At 36.8% G+C, this 13275-nt stretch overlaps 1 protein-coding gene across 1 annotated transcript in view; it reads left to right on the forward strand.

The window, feature by feature from the left end:
- LOC139126664 (kinesin-like protein KIF13B) overlaps nt 1-13275 on the forward strand; it is a 56427-nt gene that overhangs the window by 37210 nt on the left and 5942 nt on the right. Inside the window, exons 9-13 of the mRNA XM_070692725.1 lie at nt 1757-1869; nt 2474-2631; nt 6818-6899; nt 7968-10628; nt 12493-12609. The gene's annotated coding sequence lies outside the window, so the exon portion shown is untranslated. The remainder of the gene's footprint in view (nt 1-1756; nt 1870-2473; nt 2632-6817; nt 6900-7967; nt 10629-12492; nt 12610-13275) is intronic.

The following is a 13275-nucleotide window of genomic DNA, read 5'->3' on the forward strand; positions in this document are numbered from 1 at the left end:
CAGCGTAGCATAGCTTACGGAACTGTCTGTCACTGCACCGGCATGCGTTGGCTGCACCATGGATGCTGCATGTAAAAGCAACTCAACTTTCCAAGATCGAACGGTCAGTATCTTGTGAAAACAGCAACATAGCAATGAAAATTGTTATAGTCAGCGGTAAAAACTCTTAACAGATGGAGCGTTAATTGCTTTAAACAAATGGAAATGCATGTGAAGAGAATAAAATCCTAGATCGCGTGCGTGAATGAAAATATACCGTAAACAATGGCGGATATGACATCAGAGTGGGACTCTTCTATTTTGGTACCGGGGGTGCGCATTGTCAGAGAACCCTGATAAACCGATAAACGTACTGACAAACGTAGTTTTTTTCCTAGCGATGCTGTCGAGGGAACTTCGATATCTCATTGTTTTACATCTTTTAATAGTTTCTTTGATCTGAGCAGTTTTACCAACTTTAACGGTATATTTTACTCTCCTAACCTTTCTTTATTTGAGTTAAACAAGGGTAGGAGCTTATGGAACTTAGTGAGGATGTACTGAATTTTGAAAAAATCAGTGGAGGAGCTCTGCTCCATGAGTACCCTGGTTTGTCAATTTTTGGTGAACACAAACTATATGTTAATATTATGCAAATGATTATGTTAATATTATGCAAATGATTATGCAAATTAGCCACCCACTTAATTTTTTTATTTGTGGAGAACACTGTAATATCAGTCAATAACAAAGAATCAATTCTGCAAAAGTTGAAACATTGTCTGGAAGGAGGGCATGGGTAGTCAAAAAAATACATCCACACACATCCCGCTAACTGTCCAGAACGAATCATTTGCAAAAGTTATTCGTAGACAGTAAGCACAGTACAATAAATTACCCACAATTCTCTTTTATTTGTATCCTTGAAGGTTACTTTTCTTATAACTTTTTCAGTTCTTTATGCAAACAATCATGTGCAGCATCAGAATACGTTTACAAATTTCAGCAAAAGTTTACAAATAACCATTAAACAACCATGGAAGTCACGTTTTGTAGGTACTACAAATGCCATACTTTTTAGGCAGCAAGTAATGACGAACTGAAGGGGTCATTCTCTGAGAAAACTTAGAATGCAAATTTCTTTTGTCATTTCCATTGGAAAAAATCAATATCCTTTTGTTTCAAAAAACAGGTGCAACTGGTCTCCCTACTTTCCATCACATTATTCTGTATGGCTGAAGACACAATCAGTGGAAAATTTTTCAAAAATGCTATCTCCTCTCTCAATCTTGCATGATTTTCCAAATCATTTAAATGAGAATTGAGAAGAATGGTGTGCTTAAAAGTATGTTTTCAGAATTTTTAACTAGTCTATGAATATGTCTACACATGGGAGACCTGATAGACTTCTCTGGGGAATCTCTGAGGATACAAATCGTAATGAATTTTGGAAATTTACAGTTCTGTGGTAAGCCTGCTTCCCGCATTGCCAATTGTTCAATGCAAATCACTATCAATCAATCAATCAATCAATCAAAATTTTATAAAGTGCTGGTATCCTTTGTTTCCATAGTTCAGAGGGGCTGATGGGTTTTGAAGCAAATGCTTCAGTAAATAAGTTTTAAGATTCTTTCTGAAGCTAGTGGTTTAGGGCTTCTGTCTAAGTTCAAGAGAAAGTTTATTCCACAATCTATAATATCCTTGTTCCAGAGAACATCAACGTCCTTCTTGAGACAGTGCAACACAATTGTAACCATAGATTTGTTATTTGCTTTAGGCTGCTTAGCAGTACCAGTGGCTTGTATAAACAACACAATTCAAACTACTTTGCTGGAGAGAATGTGGACAAAGATAAGTGCGGAACCACTATCAAGGGATGAACTCAAAGAGGTCAGTTTCTTTTCCGGGGGGGGGGGGGGGGGGGGGGGGTTGGTTGGTTGGTTGGTGTTAAATGGTTGGTAGTAAACTGAATACAAAAACAAATTGAAACATCAAATGTTTCAAACAACTCTCTGTTGTATAAAGGCATGTGTTGGGTATGAAAAGCCCCCTAACTTTGTAGGGATTCATCTTTGCAGTGACCACTTCAGCTCCCAGAAGTTGGCATCTCTTTACCATTCTTCAGATTCAGAATACATGTTTGTGAATATATCTATGATATGACATGGGTGTAATTGTCACCAAATTCCTATTATAAGTCAGTCAAGTTGGGGAAAATGTCACAAAACTCAAGTGTGCATCGCATGGACACAACACTTGTTTTGACTTCATATTTAGGTTCATCAATATAATAGGTAAAATGGAAATAAAGTGGAAAAGATTTCATAAATACTTTTCATGAATTTTCTCCATAATGTTTTTAAAAAAGTTATTACACTGTGAAAGTGCTGTCAGGGAAAATAAAAGACGTATTCTGCATAAACAGTCAATATCAACTGATACAAAGAATCATATCTTTTGCACTTAGTGTGTAATCCTTCTTTGCCTTCTTCAGGTGATTGTGATTTAATATCCAGGACTACTTTCTGTAGTAGATAAATTACTTGACATCTACTCTATGCTGTCTGTCTATTTGAATACTGACACTGAGAGCAGGGAGGAATTTTCAACCATGAACATTCATCACCATGAAAGCCGACTCATATCAACAAGGTAGGGTTTATCATGAAGGAAGTATTGTGGATACCAGTTGCAAATCGTTTTTTCCAGAAATGAGTTTTTCAGTTCAGTATGTGGGATTGTGTTTTCATCTATCAGGTGTTGAAGTGCATCTCATTCCTGAAACAAAAAGCTGTCAATCACACAATGGATTTCAATCAAGGTTTAGTGCAAGAACAATGCCCTATGGTAAATCACCGTCCCTCTATCACCGGTCTGGCAATGGCAGGTGTCCTATTGTCCCTATCTGCAATGACGGCAAACAAACCATTCACACTTGATACGATACCCAACGGGTTGCCGTCTTATGAATATTCAGATCTACGTCAGAAAAATCACCAGCATGCAATGAAGTTTGGAGTTTTGCGCTTGCATACTGTGCGTTTGTGTACAGTTGACATAATAACATATGCAACGTTACTGCCGCGGTTGGAGCAGAACATGTGGAAATGACGTGGCAGTTTTGTCGATTTGGACAATTAAAATACTAGTAGTGATTGGAACTTCATTCTCGAAGAAACTGTCAATATGGAATGCCAAATTTTTAATGACGATGAGGTGAATGCAAGCATTCAACAGCAGCCCGGGGCCAACGTCACATAATGACATAATGTCACGATTGCAACAGAGTGGAACACTGATAAACAAATCATGTTAACAAAAATAAATGCTACGAAAAGAGTCTAAACTTCACATTAGGTGGTCGGTCATTGCCAACTAAGGATCATCCATTATTATGCATTCATCGGATTGTACCTACTGAAAACAACTACCAAGTCTCATTTCGTGTAACATTTAGATCGCTCAAAATCAAGAATCCACATTTTTGTGACCGATTTCAAACAACTATCACAAGTTTACGTACTAATATAACTATAGGACATTTATCGACGAGGTTTAAGTACACGAGGTACTGCTCATGATAGCCACCATCTTGACTCAAAATATCAATCACTAGTTTGAAAAATCACTCGATATTTCAAGCGGCATTATGATATGTAGTCGCCAAAAACCTGCCCACCAATTACAAGTAGGTTTAAAGCATACGATGAGGATAGTAGTAATTGTGTTCTTAAAACGTACACCAAGAAAAAGAGTCTAGTACAACATCGAATATGTTTCGATCAGCATACAGGCAAAGGAGATCAAACACAAACACAAAAATCATTGCAAATGTTACAAGGAAATGCTGCTAACTATTCATATAAGGCAACACTCACCCGAGAAAATGTACATTTCTGCTCATTGTAAGATGATTCGGACTCAAAAGGTTTGCTGATTTTACAAGAAAATGGCAATAAACTTGCTAGAAACAAAGAGCACTGCATTGGAAAATGGCGTTCAAACACTCAGTTGATTGCATCGCTATGGACTGACACAATTATCACAGTGATTCACACCTTTGACAATTAATGGAAATTGATCTGCATTGCCAGACTGGTGATAGAGGGACCGTGGGTAAATCTATGGGTAGTTCAAAATGATCAGATATGGCTGCCGCATGCATGGCAAATGCATTTCAAAATGTTTTTGATGGAGTACGTGCTAGCACTTGGATGCTCTGGCACTTGTCTCATTCAAACTTCCATAAGTAGTGCGTGTACGTGATACAAACATTTTCCAAATGTCAGTTTGGTCAGACTCTTCAATGTAACTCGCAGTGCATATATTCTGAAACTGGTTTCTCCCTAAAGTGACTTCCTCCATGGTTGTCTTTGCTATGTGTTTCAATATACAAATGTAGCTGAATAAGTCATTTTGTTCGAATCACTCCATTCACGGGTCAGTTCATCAATCTGTTGGGTCTTGTGACATTGTTATACATCACTGTAGCAGCCATACTTCTATCCAACAGACACGTCATAGACAATGGTTTATTAGTCCCCACGGACACCGTCCGGGGGGACTTATAGGTTTGGTCATGTCCGTGCGTGCGTGCGTGCGTGCGTGCGTCCGTCCGTCCGTCCGTCCGTCCGTCCGTTCATGCAGATATCTCAGAGATGCAAGAAGCGATTTCATTCAAACTTGGTACAAGGATTACTTCATATGTCATACAGATGCACGTCAATTTGTTTTGTGATACAATCCAATATGGCCGCCAGGCGGCCATTTTATTACGATTTTTTCATGTACAGAGCCATAACTCAGACATGTTTCAACCGATTTTATTCAAAGTTGGTACAAGGACATTGACCAATGTCATACATATGCACGTCAATTTGTTTTGTGATACGATCCAATATGGCCGCCAGGCGGCCATTTTATTACGATTTTTTCATGTATAGAGCCATATCTCAGATATGTTTCAACCGATTTTATTCAAGCTTGGTACAAGGACATTGATTAATGTCATAGATATGCACGTCAATTTGTTTTGTGATACGATCCAATATGGCCGCCAGGCGGCCATTTTATTACGATTTTTTCATGTACAGAGCCATAACTCAGACATGTTTCAACCGATTTTATTCAAACTTGGTACAAGGACATTGACCAATGTCATAGATATGCACGTCAATTTGTTTTGTGATACGATCCAATATGGCGCCAGGCGGCCATTTTATTACGATTTTTTCATGTACAGAGCCATAACTCAGACATGTTTCAGCCGATTTTATTCAACGTTGGTACAAGGACATTGACCAATGTCATAGATATGCACGTCAATTTGTTATACATATATACGTCAATTTGTTATGTGATACGATCCAATATGGCCGCCAGGCAGCCATTTTATTACGATGTTTTCATGTACAGAGCCATAACTCAGATATGTTTAGACCGATTTTATTCAAAGTTGGTACAAGGAGATTGACTAATGTCGTACATATGCATGTCAATTTGTTATGTGATACGATCCAATATGGCTGCCTTGCGGCCATTTTGTTACATCTTTTCATGTACAGAGCCATAATACTCTCAGGCATATCTCAACCGATTTTATTCAAAGTTGGTACAAGGACATTAACCTATGTCATACCATGTATGTCAATTGTTTCATGATATGATCCAATATGGCTGCATGGCAGCCATTTTGTTACAATTTTTTCTGTGTCCTTAGCCAAAACTTGGGCATGTCTCAACTTATTTTATTCACCAATTTTAATCATTGTACAAGGACAGTGACCTATGTCATACATATGCACATTGATTTGTTTTGTGGCCATTTTTTTCCGATTTTTCATGTCTGGAACCATAACTCAGACATGTATCAAGCGAATTTATTCAAAGTTGGTACAAGGACATTCACTTATTTATGTATGTTGATTGGTTTCACGAGATGGTCCAATATGGCCACATGGTAGCAATTTTGTTATGGTTGTTTCATGTCGAGAGCCATAACTCTGGCAAGTCTCAACTGATCTTATTCAAAGTTGGTACATGTACATTGACTTACGTCATACATATACGTGTTGAGTTTTGAAACAGTAAGATCAAATATTGCTGCATGGCGGTGATTTTGTTACAATTTTCAAATGTACAGAGCCATAATCAGACATATTTCCACCAGTATCATTCAAAGTTGGTACAAGGACATTGACCTACGAGTATTTCATACATATGCTCGTCAATTTGTTTCATATGTCATGTAGCAGTAACATGTCAATTATTGAAGTTTTGTAAGTAGGCTGATATGTCAAGAAATATGTACTGCATCAATTCATGAAACTTTATACAGATGATAACTGATGTTAAGCTCACATTGCTTTAACATTGAAAAAGACATTTATCAGTGTCATTTTAATTAATTTGTAATTGCATAAGTAATGAACTTTCCTAATTAGGGTGATATAGCCATAAATTAATATAACGTCAAATGTGATGAAACTTGATACAGATGTTGATCTCATAGTGTTGTAAATACTGCATCAAACTTTATGAAATATGGGTACCAGTGATAATCCGTCAAGTGTTAGAATTGTGTGCACAAATGTTTTGCACATCCTGTTGATTAATTCCTAGTTGACTCATTTTCTGAACTTTAGGATGGTAGCCTACATTGGTTTTATGTTTTCATCACCATGGAACTCATTCTTGGCCATTGGCGTCATCTGTATCAAAGTATTTTTATCACAGACCTAATTAATGAAGAGGAACTCTATCCTCTCTGAGGACATGTAATCAAAGTACCCATTAACAAGTGGGGACTGTGTCATCAACGATGACTTGTTTTATTCAGAGATTTGGTGAAATGGTGTGCAAGAATTGTGTCTCATTACGAAGTTGCACTGTCTTCGACTGCCAATATGGTCTTTCAAGAGGTAAGGTCAAGGTCATATTAGGTCTCATTACCTATCCCCAGACTCAATTATCAGTCATGCCGTTGTTCTAGCTTTAACTTAGTTATATATAAAAAATGTGTTCAACAATGCGATAATGACTTACGCATAAAAATATGGCCAGTTACATGTTGGGCAGCACAAGAACAAAATCTTGCAATTACAGTGTTCTCCCCAGAAATTTCTGAAACAGGATCGGCTAATTTGCATCACAATAACTATGTAAATGTATGTTAATTATGCAATACACACATCACTCCATTGCTCCATAGCATCAGAAAAAATCCCACAATAAAAGGATAAAGTAAAATCTTTTATGCACTTTAAGAACTTCATATATTACATCCTTATTTTCATTCAAAGTCTTCCAGTTCTCTCCTGAATAACATTCAAAATCAGACCTTTTATGTGATCCTCGTTTACTAAATGTTTGTCTGTAGCCGGATTGCTAAAACCATGGACGTCTTTTTTAAACGTCTATGGCAAAACGGTTACACGGACCACAAGTTCATACGGGACTCAAGCAGAGAAATATGTTGACCTTAAAACTCAATTCATAATAAAGAGAAGCCCGAAAATATTGATACCAGGTATTTTCAAGAACAAGATTTGAAATTGCATCCACTTCTACTTCGACAAACGTACGAAACTTCGACAACTGCGCGGACACAGCCGCCATGCATTGTGTGGAGCATGCGTGAACACACGCGACCTTTGAACTTATACTGTATACCCTAACTGTACGTACATACGGTACATAGCTGCTGTATTCAGATGATCAAACGAATGATTATTTTCGCTTATGCAGTTCCTTTTTGTTTCATTTCATGGTGCCTTGAATATTGTAAAATGGGTCATGGGTTTTGAAACTGGATCGAGTGCAACTGTTTCTCAAAGTCAATTGAACAAATCCATGCAAGTTACGAATGCGTGAAAACCTCACCCAATTCATAAATCTGGACCATCACTAATTTAACATGGTGTGTCTGTTCCAGTGACATTTACCTGATTACCATTTTAACTTTATGCAAATATTTCTCTTTACACCAGGTGTGCTTGTTTCTGCCATGCGTAAAGGTCACTGGCTTATTAGTCCCCACGGACACCGTCCGGGGGGACTTATAGGTTTGGTCATGTCCGTGCGTGCGTGCGTGCGTGCGTGCGTGCGTGCGTGCGTGCGTCCGTCCGTTCACGCAGATATCTCAGAGATGCAGGAAGCAATTTCATTCAAACTTGGTACAAGGATTACTTCATATATCACACAGATGCACGTCGATTTGTTTTGTGATACGATCCAATATGGCCGCCAGGCGGCCATTTTATTACGATTTTTTCATGTAAAGAGCCATAACTCAGACATATTTCAACCGATTTTATTCAAAGTTGGTACAAGGACATTGACCAATGTCATAGATATGTACATTGATTTTTTTTGTGATACGATCCAATATGGCCGCCAGGCGGCCATTTTATTACGATTTTTTCATGTAAAGAGCCATAACTCAGACATGTTTCAACCGATTTTATTCAAAGTTGGTACAAGGACATTGACCAATGTCATAGATATGTACATTGATTTGTTTTGTGATACGATCCAATATGGCCGCCAGGCGGCCATTTTATTACGATTTTTTCATGTATAGAGCCATAACTCAGACATGTTTCAACCGATTTTATTCAAAATTAGTACAAGGACATTGACCAATGTCATAGATATGTACATTGATTTGTTTTGTGATATGATCCAATATGGCCGCCAGGCGGCCATTTTATTACGATTTTTTCATGTATAGAGCCATAACTCAGACATTTTTCAACCGATTTTATTCAAAGTTGGTACAAGGACATTGACCAATGTCATAGATATGTACATCGATTTGTTTTGTGATACAATCCTATATGGCCGCCAGGCGGCCATATTATTACAATTTTTTTCATGTACAGAGCCATAACTCAGACATGTTTCGACCGATTTTATTCAAAGTTGGTACAAGGACATTAACCAATGTCATAGATAGGCACGTTGATTTTTTTGGTGATACAATCCAATATGGCCGCCAGGCGGCCATTTTATTACGATTTTTTCATGTAAGGAGCCATAACTCAGGCATATCTCAACCCATTTTATTCAAAGTTGGTACAAGGACATTGACCCATGTCATACATATGTACATCGATTTGTTTTGTGATACGATCCAATATGGCTGCCAGGCCATTTTATTATGATGTTTTCATGTACAGAGCCATAATACTCAGACATGTATCAAGCGAATTTATTCAAAGTTGGTACAAGGAGATTGACTAATGTCATACATATGCATGTCAATTTGTTATGTGATACGATCCAATATGGCTGCCGTGCGGCCATTTTGTTACGATTTTTTCATGTACAGAGCCATAATTCTCAGGTATATCTCAACCGATTTTATTCCAAGTTGGTACAATATTACCCTATGTCATACATATGTAGGTCAATTTGCTTCATGATATGATCAATATGGCTGCATGGCAGCCATTTTGTTACAATTTTTTCATGTCCTTAGCCAAAACTTGGGCACATCTCAACTGATTATATTCACGGATTTTATTGAAACATAGTACAAGGACATTGACCTATGTCATACATATGCACATTGATTTGTTTTGTGATACAGTCCAATATGGCCGCAGTGGTGCCATTTTTTTTCTGAATTTTTCATGTCCGGAACCATAACTCAGACTTGTATCAAGCGAATTTTTTCAAAGTTGGTACAAGGACATTGACTTATTTATACATATGTATGTCGATTTGTTTCACGAGATGGTCCAATATGGCCACATGGTAGCAATTTTGTTATGGTTGTTTCATGTCGAGAGCCATAACTCTGGCAAGTCTCAACTGATCTTATTCGAAGTTGGTACATGGACTTTGACTTATGTTATACATATACCGTACGTGCTGATTTTTTAAACAGTAAGATCAAATATCGCTGCATGGCTGTGATTTTGTTACAATTTTCGAATGTACAGAGCCATAACTCAGACATATTTCCACCAGTATCATTCAAAGTTGGTACAAGGACATTGACCTATTTCATACATAATGCTCGTCAATTTGTTTCACGTCATGTAGCAGTAACATGTCAATTATTGAAGTTTCGTAAGTAGGCTGATATGTCAAGAAATACTGCATCAAATTCATGAAATTTGTACAGATGTTAAGCTCACATTGCTTTAACATTGAAAAAGACATTTATCAGTGTCATTTTCATTAATTTTAGTAATGAACTTTCCTAATTAGAGTGATATAGCCACAAATTAATACAACGTCAAATTTGATGAACCTTGATACAGATGTTGATCTCATAGTGTTGTAAATACTGCATCAAGAAATATGGTAACAGTGATAATCTGTTAAGTGTTAGGATTGTATGCAAAAGTGTTTTACAACATCCTGTTGATTAATTCCTAGTTGACTCATTTTATGAACTTAAGAATGGTGGCCTACATTGGTTTTATGTTTTCATCACCATGGAACTCATTCTTGGCCATCAAGCACCATCTGTATTGCAGTATTTTAATCACAGACCTAATTAATGAAGATGACTCTATCCTCTCTGAGGACATGTAATCAAAGTACCCATTAACAAGTGGGGACTGTGTCATCAACGATGACTTGTTCTAGATGAATTAAACCTTGCTCCAACTGATGTTTTAGAAGCCCTCAATCGTGTAGGTTGTTTCACTTTTTTTAAATGATCTATCCAAGCTATGTGCTGTGCTTTTCTTTGCTGTTTGAAACTCCAGTGCTCTGTCGCGACTGAATCAAAGCAAGAAAAGGAGTTTGAAGTAATTATGGAATGATGATTTGGAAATGTATCAGATGTCTAAGTGGAGTTGATTATAAATTAATCTTGTAATAATTTTAAACAAAATTGTAGAGGTACTTTGACAATCAGTATATTCTTAACAATTTCAGATCTGATACAAGTTTTCTGTAACGATGCCTTTTATCCTGGTTCATAATTACTATAAAAGAAACCCAGTTGACTAAAATTGGTGGCCAAAGGATTTAATCAGTGATCGCTATATCACCATAATATGATAAATTGCAAATCTAAGTTTGATAATGTGCCACAGGAAATGGAAGTGTTTTTAGCTACTGTAGACTATAGTCTATAGAAGCCATTGGGATGGGTATCTGTCCGGCGTCAGTCTGTATATATGTATGTATGTATGTCCGTTTGTGAGGCGTCCGTCCACTCAAATATCTTGAGAACCGCAGTACTTAGTGATTTGATATTTGTTGTGTAGATGAAAAGATGATTTTGAGAAACTGTTTTTTTTATTTTTTGATATTATTGAAAAGATGCAAATTAGCACCAAAAAAAGGCGTTTTTGGTAAAAAAATCTTATTCATAATCGCTGGTCAGATAGGTTTGTTATTTGGTATACAGGTCCCTAGGAATAACCCAGCTGAAATTTGCTCAATTGTGATGAAATATGCAAATCTGTATTTTAAAGGAATTTTTTGTCATTTTTGGTCAAAACTTTATATCAGCAAAACCGCTCTAGATTGTCTGTCTGATAACTTGGCCAGCAGATTTGATGAAAGTGATCAGATGTAATTAGTGCCTCATTTGATATACTGGTTCCATCAAAATCCCCAGCTGATGATGGTGAGCTTTTAGAATATGGAATTCATGAGATTTAAACTTTGGGTGATTTCTTTGGTACAGAGAAAGTTGCAAGTGAAGGTAATACTGTAAATCCACCATTATGTAAAGAAAAACTTATCAATGATGGTCAGTTTTTAAGTATGTCATGTGAATGCACAGAAATCAGAATTTCTGTGAGTTTTGGGAGTGGGTATTGAGATCACATGGGCAGTCCTATCCAAATTGTGTACCCTGGCAACTATCTGCTTAACATGCCCTGTGACATCAGTCAATGTAGAAAGGGGTTTCTCTAGATATAATATCATTAAGACAGCACTCAGAAATGCTCTCCACACAGAAAATGTAAATAACCTTCTTGTGATCAAAATAGAAGGTCCAGATATCCATCTTTTCAACTTTGATGAAGCTTTTCAGAGATGGTGTGTTAAAAAGATAGAAGAGCATTCAAACAAACATATATTGAAAAAGTAAAGAGTTGTATTGATGACTCTGGGGAGACTGAGCTGAAATATTCACAAGAGGATTTTGATTTTGTGGTAAAATATGTTGCATCAAAGTTTATTGACAATATTGATACCACATCAGGTGAAAATCTGTAAAACCAATACCATCAGTGTAATGTGTATTTTCACGTTTGAACAATAAACTGAGCAACTTGTCATCCATATAATGTTTTTAATCTTTCTCATTTTGAGTTCCACAATTATGGTGCATTGGCTAATGGTTGCTTCATTTGGCTAAAGAAAATTATATTTGGCTAATCAGATGGCTAATGATTGTCATAGCCTAGAGTGAGCCCTATATCCATGTCTATAGTAGCTTCAGGGACTTTGGCCCTATGTTTATCTTCATTTGACTTCCTGTAAAAATATTCACTATTGACATGGTTGTTCTCACCATTGTTATTGTTTTTACAGCTTCTTGATGACAACAGAGAGCTGTTTATTCCAGAAACTCAAGAGACTGTGAAAGCACACAAGAGATTCATGCTGTTTGCAACTCAAAATCCACCAGGACTGTATGGGGGAAGAAAGGTAGGTGCAAACTTTTATGTGAAATTTAAAACCTTACATTTTTTTCTGATCAGATATGTATACAAAAAGCAAGAAAATAGGTAAATGCATGTAGTCAGGTTGGTACATAGTTACATGTATATGAATAGGCACACTTTAATTTTGGGTAATTAGATGTAAATTTTTGAATGATTAATATTGTTTATGATTTTTGTTTGTAATGCCAACTCTTCTCTTTTTCTGATCTTCAAAGCATATTTAAATACACAGCGTTCAGCTTTTCAACTCGGCCTGTACAACAGCATTCTTATTGTTGACAAGTGAATTCAGGTCCAGACTAGAATTCATGTTGACAAGAACACTGCAGTTTACATATATTGACACTGACTTCACAAGGAAATAGCAGGTGTTTAGACATGCCTTGGGGAGTAGAACAAGAACTGGCAATCGACGTATCAATAAAAAATTGTAAACTCCTTTTGTCAATAAATATTTGTAAAAAAACTGTCAAAGTTACAGATACTGGCCCGTTAATGTTAAAAAATACATATATTTCCAAAGTTTCTTTTTTTCCAGACTCTTGAACAATATGCTTCCAAGAACGGCACAATTGGTACTTTCTTTCTGCCAATCCGATGATTGACATGAAAACCGTGTGTCAAGGGACCCTCCCACAGGGCAACCATT

This window comes from Ptychodera flava, unplaced genomic scaffold (genome assembly GCF_041260155.1).
Source record: "Ptychodera flava strain L36383 unplaced genomic scaffold, AS_Pfla_20210202 Scaffold_116__1_contigs__length_214205_pilon, whole genome shotgun sequence".
NCBI classification, from domain to species: domain Eukaryota; kingdom Metazoa; phylum Hemichordata; class Enteropneusta; family Ptychoderidae; genus Ptychodera; species Ptychodera flava.